Source organism: Ranitomeya imitator, chromosome 3 (assembly GCF_032444005.1).
Source record: "Ranitomeya imitator isolate aRanImi1 chromosome 3, aRanImi1.pri, whole genome shotgun sequence".
Taxonomy (NCBI): domain Eukaryota; kingdom Metazoa; phylum Chordata; class Amphibia; order Anura; family Dendrobatidae; genus Ranitomeya; species Ranitomeya imitator.
The window spans coordinates 805,094,683-805,115,403 of NC_091284.1; the positions used below are offsets into that span (position 1 = coordinate 805,094,683).

The window sequence follows — 20,721 nt, forward strand, 5'->3', positions numbered from 1 at the left end:
CTTTCTCTGTTCTCATTACCAGTATTAATTGCACCTGTTTGAATTTGTTGCTTGAATAAAAGACACCAATCCACACACTCGATCACACTCCGACCTCTCCACCATGGCCAAGACAAAAGAGCTATCTAAGGACACCAGGGACAAAATTGTAGTCCTGCACAAGGCTGGGATGGGCTACAGGACAATAGGCAAGCAGCTTGGTGAGAAGCCAACAACTATTGGAACAATTATTAGAAAATGGAAGAAACACAAGATGATTATCAATCTTCCTCCATGCACGGTCTTGCCTCGTTGGGTATGGATGATTCCGAGAAAGGTCAGGAATCAGCTCAGAACTACATGGGAGGACCTGGTCTATGACCTGAAGAAAGCTGGGACCACAATCTCAAACAAAGTCAAAGTACACTGTTATGGATTAAAATCCTGCAGGGCACGCAAGATCTCCCTGTACACACCAACACATGTACAGGCCCGTTTGAAGTTTGCCAATGACCATCTGAATATCCAGAGGAGGCATGGGATTAGGTCATGTGGTCAGATGAGATCAAAATAGAACTTTTTGGTATCAATTCCACTTGCCGTGTTTGGAGGAAGAAAATGATGAGTACAACCCCAAGAACACCATCAAAACCATGAAACATGATGGGGGAAACATCATACCTTGGGGGTGCTTTTTCTGCAAAGAGGACAGGACGACTGCACCGTATTGAAGGGAGGATGGATGAGGTCATGCATCATGAGATTTTGGCCAACAACCTCCTTCTCTCAGTAAGAGCATGGAAGGTGAGTAGTGGCTGGGTCTTCCAGCATAACAATGATCTGATACACAGTCAGGGAAACTAAGGAGTGGCTCCATAAAAAGCATTTCAAGGTCCTGGAGTTACCTAGTCAGTCTCCAGACCTGAACCCAATAGAAAATCTTTGGAGGGAGCTGAAACTCAATGATGTCCAACAACAGCCCCAAAACCTGAAAGATCTGGAGAAGATCTGTATGGAGGAGTGTGACAAAATCCCCGCTGCAGTGTGTGCAAACTTGGTCAAGAACTACAGGAAACATCTGACATCTGTAATTGCAAAGAAAGGTTTCTGTACCAAATATTAAGTTCTGTTTTTCCATTGTATCAAATACTTATTTCATGCAGTAAAATGCAAGTGAATTATGTAAAAATCATACAATATTATTTTCTGTATTTTTTTTAAGTTTCTGTCTCTCATATTTGAAGTGTACCTACTGTGAGGGGTTGACTCCCTCAGCTGCTTGCAGAGGTAAACACACGAACGCGGTTTATTAGAGCACAGCATAAACTGTGGTAGGGTTAAACAAAGTAAACGTGGCCTTTCTGGCCTAATGACAAAACAAAATAAAAATATAGTCCAATAGAGTCCTTTTTCCTGTAAGATTCACCCGCTGGAAACACTCCCCAGCTCCTCCTGGAGCCACGTCTGAAGTCTTCCCACTCCAAACACTTAAGAGAGAAAAAAAAGTGGCTGAATAAGTAACTCCCCAACCACACCCTTGAGGTGTAGATATGGTGAGTATATACTGTGATATAGAAGATGCTAAGCACAGCCTAAATAGGGGAGGTGCACAGTCATAGGTGCCCAAACCTGAACGTATACAATATAAAGTGACTAGCACACTCCAGGGTGTTGTGATGCAAAAAAGTGGGGATTTATTACATACAGTAAATCGCAAACGTTTCGGTCGATACTGGACCTTCATCAGTGTGCTACAAAAAATAATTCTATACAGAATAAAAAACAATAAATGTGTTGTACATATGAAAGACAAAAACAAAACAAAAACAAAAGTATATACATTATTTAGCTCCACACACACTCGGCACCATTAGTGTATATGACCGTAACCCCGTTTTCTCATCTCTAGATGCAAATCCGAGTATTCTATTGTTTTTGGGGCCATACAAGTATACAATTACACCTAGGTATGTGTTCACTGTACACCGACTCTCCCCTCGGCATATCACTTCACCGCTCGTGTTCCACAAAGTAGTCCTCTCACACTCCCTCTTGGACCTATGTCCTCAGCGTACCAACAGCTTTTCCATGTTAGAACTTGCAGCCTATGATTTAAAGAATTATGTATGGATAGATATATAAATACCTGTATCCACGCAAGTTGAATGTTCTCCAGGGTCATTGTTCTCTCTCCTCATTTTATGACCTGTGTCTCCGTGATGTATATACTTTTGTTTTTGTTTTGTTTTTGTCTTTCATATGTACAACACATTTATTGTTTTTTGTTCTGTATATAATTCTTTTTTGTAGCACACTGATGAAGGTCCAGTATCGACCGAAACGTTTGTGATTTACTGTATGTAATAAATCCCCACTTTTTTGCATCACAACACCCTAGAGTGTGCTAGTCACTTTATATTGTATAGATATGGTGAGTAGGCATCCCACCCATCTCTCACCTACTCACCAAAAAAACCAGTCCCTTATAATGGCTGGTTAACCTCTTCAGCACATAGCATGCTGGAGAGAAACTTATGGGTTTCAGATCACAGAAGAAAGCAATTTTCGTGACACATATCTCCCCTCACATACAGTGCCAGTGATCCTGTCACACTGCAATAAAAATTACAGACCTCTCCATTCTTTATAGGTGGGAAAACTTGCAAAATAGGCAGTGGATCAAATACTTATTTTACCCCCTGTATAAAGGCAACCATACACAATTTCAACTCAAGTCTATCACTGCAGCCACCGGTTAGTGGCTAAATACTATACAAAACTAAAGTATTGATCTTTTTTCCATCCTTCTTAGAAAAAAATGTATTACCTTTATACATATCTCAATGAAATCATAAATTATACACAACCACAGAAAAAAATATTATCGTCCGCAGAGATTTATTTCAAAAGGACTTATTACCCCGATTGAATATTGAGCTTATTCTGGTGAGCAGAGTAATGACTTTATACCGTCCTTTTGCCAGAAGAAACATATGGGGAGTCCCAGGTGACCACACAAGGTGTTTTATATTCCGCAGGAATGGGGCATCTTATGCACCGAGACAATAAGAATTCACATGCCATCCTTCTCTCCTATAATCATTCACATACTGTAGTTGTCCTTGGACTATTGTCCCTTCTTTGAAAATTAAAGCTTCCCCAGATAATACTATACTGTTTCTGTTATGTGACGGCTACTTGTATTATTATTATTTTTATTTTTTTTTAACACTCATAGTGAAATTGATGCATCTTTCCGCTGTCAGGCTTATGGTAATTAATTACAGGAATAACATCTTTTGCAATTACATTTTTTTTTACAGGCGCATTTTTTAATTAATGCAGTATCGGCCATCCACTTTACATTCGAAGAGAAACTTTGGCTAAATTTATTTCAAACTTTTTTATATATATATTTGGGTCTCAGAAGAAACTTTGTATGAACCGTGCCAGTGACATTGAAGATCTATGTCCATATGGAGTTCAAAAAAACATAACAATTTATCAACGTTGGTTTAGCAGATGCTGTAAATGTCACGTACGTGGCGCTTCCGATGAAATGTGCAGCTGTAAGAAACACAAATATCGTCGGACTGTATGTGTTTATATCTTACCGGGATTTCAGTATTATTTTAGCAAATGAAATGACTACATATCACAACACTGGCTCTGACGAAGACGACACAGAGAGGATGCCGTAAAAAAGTTATAGCCACAATATGTTACTCTGCATGGAACACTCCTGACTTGTTTTCTCCTAACTAGGGCAATCAATGTGCCATTGAGCAGGAGTTAAGGCTGTAATCATCCACGGGTTTTGTCCATAGGCAAGTTGAGCAACATAATCAGGCTTATTTAAAGTAATAACATAGTGGCGATACCACAGATACGCTGTAGCTCGCAACAACTAGAAGACAAATTTTGCTTTTATTAGATAAACTTGTTGTGGGCTCATCACAATAAATACATGATTACTCGCTATTAGGTAAGGCATTCATTTGTTGTGACACAACTCTATTGTCCGGTGTCCCGGGACAAGGGGCTCCTTCTCTGTCCCAAATTTAGGGGCTAGCGAGCTCGCCCTGTTCCCGGGATTACTTCTGATGGTGAAGACGCCGGGGCCATGTACCTTGCCATAGCTCTGGAATCCACACTCAGTTTGTATTCCAGCCATGCAGCATAAGTTAGCTCTGACAATGAGTGCTAGACAGGACTCAGATTATAAAGGAGATGGGAGTGGCTAATAGAGTGGCTAATAATGCAAAGCTGAGAGCCTTAATGCTCCTGGAGCTCTCAACAGAGCAGATTAACTCCCGCACTGAAAAAAAATTAATAAGATGGTGAAGTGCTCCTCTCTGTTGTGGAAAACCCATGACAGTACCCCCCTTCTAAGAGGGACCTACGGAACCTCAGTGTCACGATATATAAAGCGACCCCATAGGGGGGTTGGTCAGCAGACGGCATGACACACAACGGGATGGTATAGGGGTGAGGAAGGCCCTACCATTAGGGAAATGAGGAATGGTCACCTCCTTCTCAAACCTGAGCCTGACTCTGCACTCCCCTAATGCCCTAAGTGGATCCTTCCCCCACTTACATCAGGAACCTCATCCTTCACTGTCACCTCACACTGCCCTGGCTAGTGCACTGGCCTGCAAGGGGCGATAGCCTCACCACTGCAGATAGTACAACACAGGGGACAATAACAAACATGAGACAGATGGGGTAATAACACAACCTAGCTTTACAACTTCCTCTACTGCAAAGCACCGCACAGCAGAATAAAGGCACCACGAAACCAGCTGATAAACCACAGCAGCCAGCAAGCTCCTTACTCCAGGCTTGGTCACTGTAGATTGCTCTATCACCAAAAGTCAGCTGATGCATCAGGTGACCATTCATAGGATGGTGGGAGTGGTCGCCACCCACATCAGCTGACCTACCAACCCTGCAGTTATAACAGATTGCCAGTGAGGGAAACTGATATTAACTCCCGCTGTTCTTGAAAGGAAAAAAAGCTTCATTTAAATCTTAGTGGAAGCAGAGCTGCCATGAATCCAAAAATGGATTGTGACACTCAGAACAGGGGTTTATCAGGGTGTGCCACGTGAAAAGACAGGATCAGCCTGGCCACATGGACTTTGGATGCTGGTACTCACATCCTCTCTTCAGGACCGTATCCCATCCAATGTTCTAGATACTGAAGCAACCGTTGAACTAAGAGAGAATAAACGCTCTTCGCTATTTGAATTTTCAAATTTCCATCCACAATAACTGGAGATGATGGTAGCTGTGATGGTACAGAGAACACAACAAATTTTTGGAGTAGAGATCAATGAAACACATCATGGATGCTAAAAGTGAGCAACAAAGCAAGACAGAATGGTATGGGATTGACGATGGCCACAATCTTATAAGGACTGATGAACCTGGAACCCAGTTTCCAAGAGGGAACCTACAATTAAATGCTCCTTGAGGACAACCACAACAAGTCACCAACACACAGGTCCGGACCCACCAAATGTCTGCGATCAGCCACACTGTTATATTTGAACCCCATATTCCTCAAATTATCAATAACCCACACAGATGTAATTGATGATGAAAATTGTTCTTCAGGTATCCAGAAGAACGATTCCTATTAAATGGGCTGAAATAAGGATGAAACCTGTACGCCCCGAAGAATGGGGACTTACCAGTAGACTCATGACAAAGATTATTTACCACAAATTAAGCTAGAGGTAAGTAGGAAACCCAATCCTCCTGATTTTAAGACACAAAACATCTAAAGTAAGTCTCAAAAATTTGGTTAACTCATTCAGTTTTCCCATTAGACTGCAGGCGAAATGAAAGAGAATGACAGGTAGATCCCCAAACAAGTTTAAAACGTCCTCCAAAATTTGGAAATAAACTGCATCCCCCGGTCAGACATAATATCGGCAGGGTTCCCATGTAATTTTACAATCACACTGATGAAAATTTGCACCAAGGTCTTGGCGTTAGGTAAAGCAAGTAGTGCAATAAAATGAGGCATGTTGCTGAATCTGTCCACCACCACCAAAATTACAGTATTTCCTTCCGACATAGGTAGCCCAGTGATAAAATCGACTGATAACTGAGTCCAAGGTCTACTGGGAATCACCAATGGTTGGCGAAACCAAAGATGGATAAGTATGAGAAGTTTTAGAATGCGCACAGACAATACTGACCGCTAAATACTCCTGGACATCCTGATGTACCCATGACCACCAAAAACGCCAAGTAAGAATGTCTGTGGTGGCTTTATTACCGGGATGTCTGGAAATCCAGAGATTCACAAGCACAAACAGTTTACCTTATGGACAGGCAGCAGGGGTGTCACCCTAATCGCCAACAACCTCTTTTTCAAGATCGGAGCACATAGACGCAATAACCACCCCTTTTTGTAGTATAGGAACAGGTTCAGAATTATCTCCACCCTCAGAAAAACAACGAGATAAGGCATCCACCTTAATGTTCTTGTTCCCCAGGACTATATGTAACAAAAAAGTTAAACCTGGTGAAGAACAATGCCCATCTTGCCTGTCAAGGCATTAGACGTTTTGCAGACTCTAGATATACAAGATTCTTATGATCCGTGATTACCATAACTGAATTAACTGCACCCTCCAGAAAATGATGCCACTCTTCAAAGGCCCACTTGATTGGCAAGAGTTTCTTTTTACCAATGTCATAATTTCTCTCCGCAGCTGACAGTTTTTTAGAAAAGTATGCACCTGGATGCCGATTACCAGGAGACACACCCTGCGACAATACAGCCTCTACCCCTACTTCAGACGTGTCAACTTCAACAATAAAAGGCTTAGTGACGCCAGGTTGTATGAGAATCGACACAGATGCAAAAAACTCCTTCAAGGTATCGAATGCTTCTCTGGCCGGACTGGACAACTTGGAAAAGTCTGTCCTGTTGTGAATTCTGTTTTGGAACTCCCTCCTGTGGTCATTAATGGTACTTTGGCGAGTTCTGTCCATGGACTCCCTCTGGTGGCTGTGAGTGGAGCTGCTGGTTCTGAGATTCCTTCCACAGGTGACCTGGTTTATTCTTTGGCTGCTGCTCTATTTAACTCCACCTAGATCGTTACTCCATGCCACCTGTCAATGTTCCAGCACTGGTTCAGTTTGCTTTTGGATCTTTCTGGTGACCTGTCTATGCCTGCAGAAGCTAAGTTCCTGCTAGTTTATTTTGCTGTTTTTGTTTTCTTGTCCAGCTTGCTAATATGATTTTGCCTTGCTAGCTGGAAGCTCTGGGATGCAGAGTGGCATCTCCGCACCGTAAGTCGTTGCGGGGGTCTTTTTGCACACTCTGCGTGGTCTTTTGTAGCTTTTTGTGCTGACCGCAAAGTGACCTTTTCTATCCTCTGTCTGTTTAATTAGTCGGGCCTCCCTTTGCTGAAATCTCTTTCATTACTATGGTTGTGTATTTCATCTTACTCACAGTCAATATATGTGGGGGGCTGCCTTTTCCTTTGGGGAATTTCTCTGAGGCAAGGTAGGCTTTACTTTCTTCTCTAGGGGTAGCTAGCTCTTAGGCTGTGCCGAGGCGACTAGGCCTGTTAGGTTCGCTCCACTGCTATTTCTAGTGTGTGTGATAGGATTAGGGATTGCGGTCAGCAGAGTTCCCACTTCCCAGAGCTTGTCCTATGTGGTTAACCATCAGGTCATTGCTGGTGCTCCTAACCACCAGGTCCACAACAGTACAGGTGGCTCAAAGTATTAATGCATCTCAATAGAGGGATAAGAGAAGTTCTGAGACCATTTTTTTTCCTCTGCAGTGTGTTTTGTCTTTCTTTTCCCCTTTACCTCTGGGTGGTTCAGGACACAGGTGTAGATATGGACATTCAAGGTCTGTCCTCTTGTGTGGATCACCTCACTACAAGGGTACAAAGCATTCAAGATTTTGTAGTTCAGAATCCTATGTTAGAGCCTAGAATTCCTATTCCTGATTTGTTTTCTGGGGAAAGGTCTAAGTTTCTGAATTTCAAAAATAATTGTAAACTGTTTCTTGCTTTGAAACCCCGCTCCTCTGGTGACTCAGTTCAACAAGTAGCCATGAGTCTGACCAGACGTGTCTGACCATCTTAGAAATTGCATTTTTAAATTGCAGTTTTTTAATTGCTATGAATTAGACTAGAATTCCATGGGGCATTTGCCCATTCATCACTGCTGTACTTTCATCATCCTCATCACCAACTGTATCATCTAATCCATTTGTTTTGTCTACCCACAGGTATGCTTCACCCAGCTTTCCTGCTTTCTGTGTATATGAAGTGCATTTAATTCCCACCTGGTATGCTTCACCCAGCTTTCCTGCTTTCTGTGTATATGAAGTGCATTTAATTCCCACCTGGTATGCTTCACCCAGCTTTCCTGCTTTCTGTGTATATGAAGTGCATTTAATTCCCACCTGGTATGCTTCACCCAGCTTTCCTGCTTTCTGTGTATATGAAGTGCATTTAATTCCCACCTGGTATGCTTCACCCAGCTTTCCTGCTTTCTGTGTATATGAAGTGCATTTAATTCCCACCTGGTATGCTTCACCCAGCTTTCCTGCTTTCTGTGTATATGAAGTGCATTTAATTCCCACCTGGTATGCTTCACCCAGCTTTCCTGCTTTCTGTGTATATGAAGTGCATTTAATTCCCACCTGGTATGCTTCACCCAGCTTTCCTGCTTTCTGTGTATATGAAGTGCATTTAATTCCCACCTGGTATGCTTCACCCAGCTTTCCTGCTTTCTGTGTATATGAAGTGCATTTAATTCCCACATGGCATGCTTTGCTTACCCCTTATTTTCTATCCATATGTAATTCACTCCTCTCTTGCTTCTTCCTTGCATACCTGAGTAGCCATTCTACCCCACCCCCTCTTTATAACCTGGTTTAACTGTGAACATGTGCTCTAGACACACACGCCCACATCCCCTCTCTCAGCTGTGAGCCCTTAGGTGCACATAAATTCATAGCCATGAGTCTGACCAGACGTGTCTGACCATCTTAGAAATTGCATTTTTAAATTGCAGTTTTTTAATTGCTATGAATTAGACTAGAATTGGACTGGAATTGACTGGAAGGTACAGGAATAGAAAACCACTATAATGTTTCGTTTTCTTTTAACAATCACCCCCTTACTACTTTATTTCTTCCTATCTCCTGTAATCCCTCCACCCAGTAAGGAACTAGTCATTTCTTCCTCAATCCTCCCCAGTCACCTTACCTCCTCCACAGAACTGTTCCTCCACATACAATCCTTTTTCTCCAGACACACACGGCCACATCATGACCTATCCAGCTCACACCTTCTAACGCTCAGTCTGCTGCTCCTCATTGCTGGCGACATATCCCCAAATCCTGGCCCTCCTCATCACATTCCCACACTCATTTCTAATCCCCTGCCACAATCCTCTACATGTCCTCGCAACTACAGTAACCTCATACCCATTCATCCTGCCCCCACTCCCCCAATTTTCCTATCTGGAGCACTATGGAACGCACGCTCTGTCTGCAATAAACTTTCATTTATCCATGACCTCTTTATCAATAACAAACTCTCCTTCCTCGGCATCACTGAAACCTGGCTCACCCCTTCTGACACCGCCTCCCCTGCTGCACTCTCTTACGGTGGCTTCCACCTTTCTCACACACCCCGCCCCAGCAGCAAGCACGGCAGAGGAGTTTGGTTTCTCCTGTCAGATAACTGCTCCTTCACCTCAATCACACTGCCACCCTCTGTTACCCTCCCTTCCTTTGAGGTGCACTCTGTACGCATCTACTCACCCTCCAACCTCCAACTGGCTGTCATCTACCGTCCCCCAGGGCCAGCCACCACCTTCTTTGACCACTTCACCACCTGGCTACTCCATTTCCTCGCCACTGACATCCCCACTATCATCATGGGCGACTTCAACATCCCCATTGACACTTCCCTCTCAGCTGCCTCTAAACTTCTATCTCTCACTTCCTCCTTTGGCCTCACTCAATGGTCTTCTACAGCCACCCACAAAGATGGTCACACACTGGACCTCATCTTCACCCGCCTCTGCTCCCTATCTAACCTCTCAAACTCACCTCTTCCTCTTTCTGACCACAACCTACTCACATTCTCTTCCCTTTCCACTCCTTGTCTACAAACCCCACCACACAAACTCTCACATCCTCGCAGAAATCTTAAACACCTTGATCTTCACTCACTCTCTGAATCCCTCCTCCCTCTCACAGACATAAGCTCCCTACACAAGGCGGATGATGCTGCCGCTCTATATAACACCACAATAGCTGCAGCTTTGGAATCTCTTGCCCCTCTCACACATACCAAAGCTCGCAAAATCAACAGACAACCCTGGCACACAAGCATGACCAAAGAACTGAGGCGAGCTACCAGAGCTGCTGAGCGCAGATGGAAAAGATTCCACTCCAACGAGCACTTCATTGCATTCAAACAGTCCCTCACTACTTTCAAGACCACACTCGCCACAGCCAAACAAACCTACTTCTCATCTCTCATATCCTCCCTGTCTCACAACCCCAAACAGTTAATCAACACCTTCAACTCTCTCCTCTGTCCCCCAGCACCTCCTCCCTCCTCACTCATCTCAGCAGAAGACTTTGCCTCATTTTTCAAGCAGAAAATTGAGAACATCAGAGACAGTTTTAGTAAACAACCCCCAGAACCCTTCCTCCCAACCACCCAGCCCGCCACCTCCAAAACCAACTTCTCCACCATTACAGAAGACGGACTCTCCACTCTACTCTCAAGATCGCATCTCACCACCTGTGCACTTGACCCACTCCCATCCCACTTCATCCCAAACCTCACCACAGTCATCATCCCAACCCTAACCCATCTCTTCAACCTATCACTAACAACTGGCATTTTCCCCTCAAGCTTTAAACATGCCTCAATCACACCTATCCTCAAATAGCCCTCTCTTGACCCATCCTCTGTATCTAGCTATCGCCCTATATCACTTCTCCCCTTTGCCTCAAAACTACTGGAACAACATGTCTATCTTGAACTGTCCTCCCATCTATCTTCCTGCTCCTTCTTCGACCGCTTTCAATCAGGCTTCCGATCACACCACTCCACTGAAACTGCCCTAACTAAGGTCACCAATGACCTATTAACCACCAAGAGCAAGCGACACTACTCTATCCTCCTCCTCCTGGACCTGTCCTCTGCCTTTGACACAGTGGACCATTCCCTGCTGCTGCAGACCCTCTCATCCCTTGGAATCACAGACTTGGCCCTAGCCTGGATCTCGTCATACCTAACTGACCGTACATTCAGCGTCTCCCACTCACACACCACCTCCTCACCTCGCCCCCTATCTGTCGGAGTCCCGCAAGGTTCAGTACTAGGACCCCTGCTCTTCTCCATTTACACCTTTGGCCTGGGACAGCTCATAGAATCTGACGGCTTTCAGTATCATCTCTATGCTGACGACACACAGATCTACATCTCCGGACCAGATATTACCACCCTACTAACCAGAATCCCTCAATGTCTGTCTGCTATTTCATCCTTCTTCTCCACTCGATTTCTAAAACTTAACATGGACAAAACAGAATTCATCATCTTTCCCCCATCTCACACGACCTCCCCAACGAACCTATCCATTACAGTAAACGGCTGCCCACTCTCCCCAGTCCCACAAGCCCGCTGTCTTGGGGTAATCCTTGACACTGATCTCTCTTTTAAACCACATATCCAAACCCTTTCCACTTCCTGTCGCCTCCAACTCAAAAATATTTCACGGATCCGCACATTCCTAAACCAAGAATCCGCAAAGACTCTAGTCCATGCCCTCATCATCTCCCGCCTTGACTACTGTAACCTCCTGCTCTGTGGCCTCCCCTCTAACACTCTTGCACCCCTCCAATCTATTCTAAACTCTGCTGCCCGACTAATCCACCTGTCCCCCCGCTATTCCCCGGCCTGTCCCCTCTGTCAATCCCTGCACTGGCTCCCCATCACCCAGAGACTCCAGTACAAAAGCCTAACCATGACATACAAAGCCATCCACATCCTGTCTCCTCCATACATCTGCGACCTCGTCTCCCGGTACTCTCCTGCACGCAACCTCCGATCCTCACAAGATCTCCTTCTCTACTCCTCTATTATCTCCTCTTCCCACAATCGCATACAAGATTTCTCTCGTGCATCCCCCCTACTCTGGAATTCTCTACCACAACATATCAGACTCTCGCCTACCATCGAAACCTTCAAAAAGAACCTGAAGACCCACCTCTTCCGACAAGCCTACAACCTGCAGTAACCACCGATCGACCAAACCGCTGCACGGCCAGCTCTACCCTACCTACTGTATCCTCACCCATCCCTTGTAGATTGTGAGCCCTCGCGGGCAGGGTCCTCTCTCCTCCTGTACCAGTTGTGACTTGTATTGTTCAAGATTATTGTACTTGTTTATTATGTATACCCCTCCTCACATGTAAAGCGCCATGGAATAAATGGCGCTATAATAATAAATAATAATAATAACAAGTAAAAATCATTATTTCTTTGTTACGTGGTAATCCTCAAGACTGGGCATTTTCCCTTGCGCCAGGAGATCCTGCATTGCGTGATGTGGATGCGTTTTTTCTGGCGCTTGGATTGCTTTATGATGAACCAAATTTAGTGGATCAGGCAGAGAAAAACTTGCTGGCTTTGTGTCAGGGTCAGGATGAAGCGGAGGTATATTGTCAGAAATTTAGAAAGTGGTCTGTGCTTACTCAGTGGAATGAGTGTGCCCTGGTGGCAATTTTCAGAAAAGGTCTTTCTGAATCCCTTAAGGATGCTATGGTGGGATTTCCCACGCCTGCTGGTCTGAATGAGTCTATGTTCTTGGCCATTGAGATCGATCGGCGCTTGCGTGAGCGCAAAGCTGTGCTCCATTTGGCAGTACTCTCTGAGCATAGGCCTGAGCCCATGCAATGCGATAGGACTTTGACCAGAGCTGAACGGCAAGAACACAGACGTCAGAATGGGCTGTGTTTTTACTGTGGTGACTCCACTCATGCTATCTCTGATTGTCCTAAGCGCACTAAGCGGTTCGCTAGGTCTGCCACCATTGGTACGGTACAGCCTAAATTTCTTTTGTCCATTACTCTGATTTGCTCTTTGTCGTCCTATTCTGTTATGGCGTTTGTGGATTCAGGCGCTGCCCTGAATTTGATGGACTTGGACTTTGCCAGGCGCTGTGGTTTTTTCTTGGAGCCCTTGCAGTGTCCTATTCCATTGAGAGGAATTGATGCTACGCCTTTGGCCAAGAATAAGCCTCAGTACGAGACCCAATTGACCATGCGCATGGCTCCTGCACATCAGGAGGATATTCGCTTTTTGGTGTTGCATAATCTACATGATGTGGTCGTTTTGGGGTTGCCATGGCTACAGGTCCATAATCCAGTATTGGATTGGAAATCTATGTCTGTGTCCAGCTCGGGTTGTCATGGGGGACATGGTGATGTTCCATTGCTGTCAATTTCATCTTCCTCTCCTTCTGAAGTTCCTGAGTTTTTGTCAGATTACCAGGATGTATTTGATGAGCCCAAGTCCGGTGCCCTACCTCCTCATAGGGATTGTGATTGTGCTATTAATTTAATTCCTGGTAGTAAGTTTCCTAAGGGCCGACTGTTCAATTTATCTGTGCCAGAACACGCCGCTATGCGGAGTTATATAAAGGAGTCCTTGGAGAAAGGGCATATTCGCCCGTCGTCGTCACCGTTGGGAGCAGGCTTCTTTTTTGTGGCCAAGAAGGATGGGTTTTTGAGACCTTGTATTGATTACTGCCTTCTTAATAAGATCACGGTCAAATTTCAGTACCCTTTGCCGCTACTGTCTGATTTGTTCGCTCGGATTAAAGGGGCTAGTTGGTTCTCCAAGATAGATCTTCGAGGGGCATATAATCTTGTGCGTATTAAACAGGGCGATGAATGGAAAACAGCATTTAATACGCCCGAGGGCCATTTTGAGTACCTGGTGATGCCATTCGGGCTTTCTAATGCTCCATCTGTGTTTCAGTCCTTTATGCATGATATCTTCCGAGAGTATCTGGATAGATTCATGATTGTATATTTGGATGATATTTTGGTCTTTTCGGATGATTGGGAGTCACATGTGAAGCAGGTCAGAATGGTGTTCCAGGTCCTTCGTGCTAATTCCTTGTTTGTGAAGGGGTCTAAGTGTCTCTTTGGAGTTCAGAAGGTTTCATTTTTGGGTTTAATTTTTTTCCCCTTCTACTATCGAGATGGACCCTGTTAAAGTTCAGGCCATTTATGACTGGACTCAGCCTACATCTGTAAAGAGTCTGCAGAAGTTCCTGGGCTTTGCTAATTTTTACCGTCGCTTCATCGCTAATTTTTCTAGTGTTGTTAAACCATTGACTGATTTGACCAAGAAAGGTGCTGATGTGGTCAATTGGTCTTCTGCGGCCGTTGAGGCTTTTCAGGAGTTGAAGCGTCGTTTTTCTTCTGCCCCTGTGTTGTGCCAGCCAGATGTTTTGCTCCCATTTCAGGTTGAGGTTGATGCTTCTGAGATTGGAGCAGGGGCTGTTTTGTCTCAGAGATGTTCTGATGGCTCGGTGATGAAACCACGTGCTTTCTTTTCTAGAAAGTTTTCACCTGCCGAGCGTAATTATGATGTTGGCAACCGAGAGTTGTTGGCTATGAAGTGGGCATTCGAGGAGTGGCGACATTTGCTTGAAGGAGCCAAGCATCGCGTGGTGGTCTTGACGGATCACAAGAATTTGACTTATCTTGAGTCTGCCAAACGGTTGAATCCTAGACAGGCTCGATGGTCGCTGTTTTTCTCCCGTTTCGATTTTGTGGTTTCTTACCTTCCGGGCTCTAAGAATGTGAAGGCTGATGCCCTTTCAAGGAGTTTTGTGCCTGACTCTCCGGATGTTCCTGAGCCGGCTGGTATTCTCAAGGAGGGGGTAATTTTGTCTGCCATCTCCCCTGATTTGCGGCGGGTGCTGCAGAAGTTTCAGGCTGATAGACCTGACCGTTGTCCAGCGGAGAAGCTCTTTGTCCCTGATAGATGGACTAGTAGATTTATCTCTGAGGTTCATTGTTCGGTGTTAGCTGGTCATCCCCGAATCTTTGGTACCAGAGATTTGGTGGCTAGATACTTTTGGTGGCCTTCCTTGTCGCAGGATGTGCGCTCTTTTGTGCAGTCCTGTGGGACTTGTGCTCTGGCTAAGCCCTGCTGTTCTTGTGCCAGTGGGTTGCTTTTGCCCTTGCCGGTCCCGAAGAGGCCCTGGACGCATATTTCCATGGATTTTATTTCAGACCTCCCTGTCTCTCAGAGGATGTCGGTCATCTGGTGGTTTGTGATCGCTTCTATAAGATGGTCCATTTTGTACCCTTGTCTAAATTGCCTTCCTCCTCTGATTTGGTGCCATTATTTTTCCAGCATGTGGTTCGTTTGCATGGCATTTCGGAGAACATCGTCTCGGACAGAGGTTCCCAGTTTGTTTCGAGGTTTTGGCGGTCCTTTTGTACTAAAATGGGCATTGATTTGTCTTTTTCTTCGGCTTTCCATCCTCAGACAAATGGCCAAACCGAACGAACCAATCAGACTTTGGAAACATATCTGAGATGCTTTGTTTCTGCTGATCAGGATGATTGGGTGTCTTTCTTGCCTTTGGCTGAGTTCGCCCTTAATAATCGGGCCAGCTCGGCTACTTTGGTTTTGCCTTTTTTCTGTAATTCTGGTTTCCATCCTCGTTTTTCTTCAGGGCAGGTTGAGCCTTCGGACTGTCCTGGTGTGGATTCTGTGGTGGACAGGTTGCAGCAAATTTGGACTCACGTAGTGGACAATTTGACATTGTCCCAGGAGAAGGCTCAATGTTTCACTAACCGCCGTCGCCGTGTTGGTCCCCGACTTCGTGTTGGGGATTTGGTTTGGTTGTCGTCTCGTTATGTTCCTATGAAGGTTTCCTCTCCTAAGTTTAAGCCTCGTTTCATTGGTCCTTATAAGATTTCTGAAGTTCTTAATCCTGTGTCATTTCGTTTGGCCCTTCCGGCTTCTTTTGCCATCCATAATGTGTTCCATAGGTCGTTGTTGCGGAGATACGTGGCGCCTATGGTTCCCTCCCTTGACCCTCCTGCTCCGATGTTGGTCGAGGGGGAGTTGGAGTATGTGGTGGAGAAGATTTTAAATTCTCGTATTTCGAGACGGAAACTCCAGTACCTGGTCAAGTGGAAGGGTTATGGTCAGGAAGATAATTCCTGGGTTGTTGCCTCTGATGTTCATGCTGCTGATCTGGTTTGTGCCTTTCATTTGGCTCGTCCTGATCGGCCTGGGGGTTCTGGTGAGGGTTCTGTGACCCCTCCTCAAGGGGGGGTACTGTTGTGAATTCTGTTTTGGAACTCCTTCCTGTGGTCATGAATGGTACTTCGGCGAGTTCTGTCCATGGACTCCCTCTGGTGGCTGTGAGTGGAGCTGCTGGTTCTGAGATTCCTTCCACAGGTGACCTGGTTTATTCTTTGGCTGCTGCTCTATTTAGCTCCACCTAGATCGTTACTCCATGCCACCTGTCAATGTTCCAGCACTGGTTCAGTTTGCTTTTGGATCTTTCTGGTGACCTGTCTATGCCTGCAGAAGCTAAGTTCCTGCTAGTTTATTTTGTTGTTTTTGTTTTCTTGTCCAGCTTGCTAATATGATTTTGCCTTGCTAGCTGGAAGCTCTGGGATGCAGAGTGGCATCTCCGCACCGTGAGTCGGTGCGGGGGTCTTTTTGCACACTCTGCGTGGTCTTTTGTAGTTTTTTGTGCTGACCGCAAAGTGACCTTTTCTATCCTCTGTCTGTTTAATTAGTCGGGCCTCCCTTTGCTGAAATCTCTTTCATTCCTATGTTTGTGTATTTCATCTTACTCACAGTCAATATATGTGGGGGGCTGCCTTTTCCTTTGGGGAATTTCTCTGAGGCAAGGTAGGCTTTACTTTCTTCTCTAGGGGTAGCTAGCTCTTAGGCTGTGCCGAGGCGACTAGGCCTGTTAGGTTCGCTCCACGGCTATTTCTAGTGTGTGTGATAGGATTAGGGATTGCGGTCAGCAGAGTTCCCACTTCCCAGAGCTTGTCCTATGTGTTTAACCATCAGGTCATTCCTGGTGCTCCTAACCACCAGGTCCACAACACTGTCCCTTTCCTGGTCATATCTATTAGAGGTTTGGCCACTACCAAAAAGTTTTTGGTGAACCTAAGGTAGTAGTTGGCAATACTCAAAAACGTTTGTAATGCCTTTAAATCATCAGGATAATTCCCAATCCAGTATCGCCTGGACTTTCACCGGATGCATGCAAAAATCGGTGGACAATAACACATATCCTAGAAAAGGGATCTCCTCAGGTGAAAACATACATTTCTCTGGTTTGACAAATAATTTATTGTCTCTGAGTGTCTGTAAGTACTATAGTTGGGCAAATATGTATTTAATCTCTTGCTGATTTTGTAAATTTACCAACTGACAAAGACATGAACAGTCTATAGTTTTAAGGGTAGGTTAATTTTAACACTGAGAGATAGAATATCAAAAATAAAATCCAGAAAATCACATTGTATAAATTATATAAATTTATTTGCATTTTGCAGTGAGAAATAAATATTTGATCCCTCTGACAAACAAGACTTAATACTTGGTGGCAAAACCCTTGTTGGCAAGCACAGCAGTCAGATGTCTTTTGTAGCTGATGATGAGGTTTGCGCACATGTCAGGAGTAATTTTGGTCCTCTGCTCTTTGCAAATCATCTCTAAATCATTAAGAATTTGAGGCTGTCGCTTGGCAACTTGGAGCTTCAACTCCCTCCATAAGTTTTCAATGGGATTAAGGTCTGGAGACTGGCTAGGCCACTCCATGACTATAATGTGCTTCTTTTTGAGCCACTCGTTTGTTATCTTGGCTGTATGTTTTGGGTAATTGTCTTGCTGATGTTGGGGAAGCATTTATGTATATATTTATTCTAAGTACATTTTTCAAAGTACTTTGCAGTTATTTCATGGCAGAATCTTACACTCATCTCTATTCTCTTCATACAGGTATATAGCTCATTCAACTACTGCATAGATCCTGCATTTATCCAGTCATTTCTATTCATGTCAGCAGACATATCTTATGGTATATAGTTTATTCATCTCACTATGCTTGTCCCTTAATGCTGTGAGGCCATGCACCTTTCTCAAAGGGGTTTATGATCAATGTGGGCCTGCAAACTTGTTTATTTGTCAGTACATTTATTGTCTCCTCTCTTAACTTAGTTGATTGATTGCTAACAAGGTAAAATAGTGATAGATCTTAGAGCAAGCCTCCTATATAGTGTTGAGCGATACCTTCCGATATCGGAAAGTTTCGGTATCGGATTGGATCGGCCGATATTCAAAAAATATCGGATATCGGCGATACCGATACCCGATCCCAATACAAGTCAATGGGACCAAAATATCGGAATTAAAATAAACCCTTCTTTCCTTGTAGGTTCATTCTACATGAAGGAAAACAACTAAGAATAATGCAGGATGTATTTGGGAAGGTGGCGGAGACATTAAAGGCATAGAGGTTTAGCCCAATCAAATAGAATAGCAGGAAATTTTTTTTTTTTTAGATGTTCGGAGTTACAAAGATATTGACTATGTAATTTTTCTTTTTATTATGTCAGATATTGATGTTTCACTATTCCACGCCCTTCCCCTTCTTTTTTTTTAACTTTTCCCACACTTTCATCTTCATCATCATCAGCATCTTGGACATCAACTTCTTCTTCACCTTATTCATCTTCTTCTTCATCTTCTACTTTTTTTTTTAATTACATTATTCATATTCATTTTCTTCAACTATTATTATTCTTCCTATTCTACTTCTTCATCATATTCTCATTTGTGACAGGCATTCCTGTTATCTATAAAAGTTTGAAGATTACACCTTCCGTTCTGCCTGTCACAAAAGTTACATTTGTCCGCATTCTTTTTTTAATATTGATGCGGCATATGCAGTGTCAATATTAAAAATAGGTTAATATTAACGGCGGCAATGGATACCGCCGGTAAAGTTAATTAATGACGCATTTGAAATGTTATATCTAGTATACTAATGGTTTCCTTATGTTTTCACAGAACACACAGCAGCACCCGCGAGACTGTCCGACCCTCTGGAGCGGTCTTTCGTGAAGCGCCATCTGAACCGTCGCAGCCATCCCACAGCGAGAGCAGGTCTGCACCACCCCAATCTGGCGAACCGGCAGCCGGTCCATCAGATGTTCCCCTGGCCGAGGCCTCTGTCGCTCCTTCCTTCGGGTCTTCCCGACAGCGTCAGTGGGCCTCGGACAGGGCGATCCTGCCCGAATTTTTACATTTGAGCACCATATTCCAGAATGGTTTCAAGGCGCTGTGCGATAAAATGTCCAATATCGACCGGTGTCTTGAAACCATAGAATCGGAGCTCTCGAGGCCGGCCAAGCATTTTTTTAGTGCCATTCAGAAGGGCATGGTTGAACATCTTACGCCGGAACTCCAGATTTCGGTCATGCAGGCATGCAACAACGCATATGTCACTGCTCTGCAGTAGGCTCGGGTCATGCAGTCAGCGACTACAGTGCCCGCAGTACCATCGCTGGCTGCCATGACTCCGACTCCTGCTGCAGAGCACCACCACAGAGCTCCGCGTGCCGAGGGCCACCGCCACCGCCACCGCCACCACCACAGAACAGAGCCCCAAAGTTCTGCTCCTGCCAGGCCTTCAAGGGCACACAGACGGGAAGCCGACCCACACCCAGAGGGAGAGAGGAGGAAAAAAAAGAAGACGACGACAAGCACTAATAATAATCATTATTTTTTTAATAATAATCTACAACCTTGGCTATGGCTGCTCCCAAAACAACCACCCAAAGTACACAGCCTGGTTCGACCCGGAGCACACCCAGTACCCAGCCTGGGTCTACACGGAGTACACCCAGTACCCAGCCTGGGTCTACAAGGAGCACACCAAGTACTCAGCCTGGGTCTACCCGGAGCAGGAGTAGCCAGCCAAGGACACTGGTCGTCCCTCCTCCTCCCTCACCTCCTGCTTTGGCAGTCTCGCCACCATCAACTGGCTGGATTGATGTCGGCATCCCGTCTAGTGTCATAGACTATGCTGCTTCCTCCCCCTCGTCCTCCTCCTCGGTCTCCTCAACACCCGCCAAAAGTGGGGTATATCAATCCCCCTTAATTGCAGATATAGATACCCCATAACATTTCCCATTTTTTTTTTGTGTCCCAAATAAAATTGTTATTTTGTTCAAAAATACTGAGTTTTTATTGTCTATAATAAAGTTTGCACCAAATCACACCGTGCGCCGTATAAACAAATCTTGTGTTTGTAACACCTGATGTGCAATGTCTGACAATATTTTATAAATATTTTTTTTCATCCTTTTATAGGGCTGTCGCTCATTGTACTATGAGATGTTACAAACACAAACAGCATTGCTCAATATATCAATTTTAAAATGTTCCATCACACAACGATTTCAGTAACGATATAGTTGGTTTTTGTCAGTAACCAACGTTATCTTTTCTGAAATCGTACAACGATTGAGCCCCTGCTGGGAGATTGTAGGTGTCAGCGAATGATTAGGAATTTTTGGGGGTAACTGATCACACGCTGTCATTGTTGGATCGGCGTGTTTGACACCGATCCAGCGATGTCTTTGCTGTAAACAAGGGAATATTGGGT

General features: G+C 44.5%; 1 long non-coding RNA gene across 1 annotated transcript in view; it reads left to right on the forward strand.

Annotated features, from left to right (window-relative positions):
• The window catches only part of LOC138671245 (uncharacterized), a 201,714-nt gene extending 181,376 nt beyond the window's left edge, over window positions 1-20,338 (forward strand). The window contains exons 2-3 of the long non-coding RNA XR_011319443.1: window positions 18,051-18,129; window positions 19,122-20,338. This is a non-coding gene — a long non-coding RNA (uncharacterized lncRNA). The remainder of the gene's footprint in view (window positions 1-18,050; window positions 18,130-19,121) is intronic.
• Window positions 20,339-20,721: the final 383 nt, after the last annotated feature.